The sequence below is a fragment of the Palaemon carinicauda genome, chromosome 32 (assembly GCF_036898095.1).
Source record: "Palaemon carinicauda isolate YSFRI2023 chromosome 32, ASM3689809v2, whole genome shotgun sequence".
Taxonomy (NCBI): domain Eukaryota; kingdom Metazoa; phylum Arthropoda; class Malacostraca; order Decapoda; family Palaemonidae; genus Palaemon; species Palaemon carinicauda.
Genome location: NC_090756.1, coordinates 555,372 through 557,871, shown reverse-complemented (window position 1 = coordinate 557,871; position 2,500 = coordinate 555,372).

Below are 2,500 nucleotides of genomic sequence, written 5' to 3'. Positions count from 1 at the left end.
ATAAATAAATTGTTTGGTAATATCAGTGTTGTCAGGTGTATGAGTACAGAGGGGAATGTGGAAAGAATAGGCCAGACTATTCGGTGTATTTGTAGGCAAAGGGAAAATGAACCGTAACCAGCGAGGATCCAATGTAGTACTCCATATTCTTATCGGTTCTAAGTCTTAATCTCAGATAATTTGATTGTTATCACTTTTGTAAATTGGTGGCCTACATGGTAAAGTCCCAGAGTGAAGATCGCCAGACTGGGGTTCGAGTCCCGCTCACACTCGTTAGTTCCTTCGGTCACTGCAATGTCACCATCCATGTGAGCTAAGGGAGGGGGATTTCGGGGAGCATATATGTCTACCTGTTGAGTCATCAGTAGCCATTGCCTGGACCACCCTGGTCCTGGCTTAGGAGGAGAGGGGGACTTGGGCGCTGATCATATGTACATATGGTCTGTCTCTAAGGAATTGTCCTGCTTGCTAGGGTAATGGCACTGTCCCTTGCCTCTCCCATTCATGTGTGGCTTTCAAACTTTTAAACGTGTATTGCTCATACACTAATACTTCTCTCACTCTCTCTCTCTCTCTCTCTCTCTCTCTCTGATAATAGAAAAACCGGTTTAAGCTTGCCATTGCATGTTTCACATTGCTAAACGTTTTTACGTCATTGTTATCCTCAACCATTTTTTTTTTTTTTTTAGTGAGGCAGATTTGCATCGACTCACAGGGGTGCCCTTTTAGCTCGGAAAAGTTTCCTGATCACTGATTGGTTGGACAAGATCATTCTAACCAACCAGATAGCAGGAAACTTTTCAGAGTTAAAAGGGCAAGGCGGCGAGTCAGTGCAAATGTGCCTCATTAAAAAAAAATTGAGTATAGTCATATTCAGCCACTTTTACAATGCTTGTTAAAACTCTCATGAAATACTTACTCTATTTTGTATAAGAATAAACTAAATTGAAATTTTTTAATATTTGGGATGAAAGCGGAGAGGATATTAAGCTAAATTACATTTCTGTGAACTATCAAAAATTCAGTTTAATTTATAATGGTTTAATTTTCTATGGAAAATCGTATCGTTTATTGTATGAGAAAAAATTTATTTCTTTAATAACCAGATAGAAAATTTAAGAAAATAATAGTTCAATTAATTAAAATATTGATAAAAAGGATATTCTGTGGTGCAGTAATCTTTTAGAAAATTTTCTTTTTATTTTGAATAGAATTTGTTATTATACAGGGTATGAACTACAGTATATATATATATATATATATATATATATATATATATATATATATATATATATATATATATATATATATATATATATAATGTATGTATGTGCATATATATATATATATATATATATATATATATATATATATATATATATACATATATATGTATATATATATATATATATATATATATATATATATATATATATATATATATATATATATATATGAACACCGCAATACAGTTATTTCCATGTATAAATGATCATTGAAAATATCACTGTAGAAAATGACATGATTTCAATATGTATGATTCTGCACTTCAAAATCATATTCTTTTCTACTCAAAATGCAAATATTTATTTATTTAGACGCTTATTCAAACAAAAAAATAGGTTTTATGAAAATTAAGTTTTTTTTTTTTGTTCAAAGACATCATTTTTTTGTACTAGGAAAGCCATGAAAAACTTTTAATAAATTTTTATCTAATAATTAAATGTCGTATTAGGACCCATTTTTTTATCGGGAGAAATATTTAATTTTGGATTAATAAAATATATTACGACCATCATTTCTTTGACTCAAGAGAAATTTTTATCTCTGTAATAAAATATCATATTCTGACTTATAAAGAATTTGTGAAGAGAGAGAGAGAGAGAGAGAGAGAGAGAGAGAGAGAGAGAGAGAGAGAGAGAGAGAGAGAGAGAGAGAGAGAGAGGGGGGGGGGGTCTTCAGATTTAAGAGAATGTCTTTAGATTTGAGATTCTATCGTTTAACGTGGAAAACGAACCACGTACAAAGGTGATTACAGTAACCTAATCTAGAACGGCCACTTCGGCAGAGCGTAGAACTTCGCCTACGTCATATTTTATACCACAAATTAGGCAATTGAATTGTGCCCATTTTGGCACTACTTTAATGCAAATCGGATAAAAATTGGCTACGATATAGCAAAAAGACGTTTTTGGTCTTTTCGTTATCTTGACCTTAACCTTTGACCCAATAAACTCCCACAGAATTATCCTTGGATCATGGCCAGTCACCCCACCAAATTTCATGACATTCGGTCAAATAGTTATTGAGTAAAGGCCGATTCACACGACCCGTTTTCTTTCCGACAGGCTCGCCGGCGGTTAAGCGGCGTCTAGGTTTCTTACGTGTATTCAAATGCAACTGTTCACACGACCCGTCAGGCAGACGGCGGCCCTCGGACGTTAGCCGTCCGAGTCGGCCCGGCTTCCTTCCCAAGAAACCTTGGCCGGTTTGAAGGCCG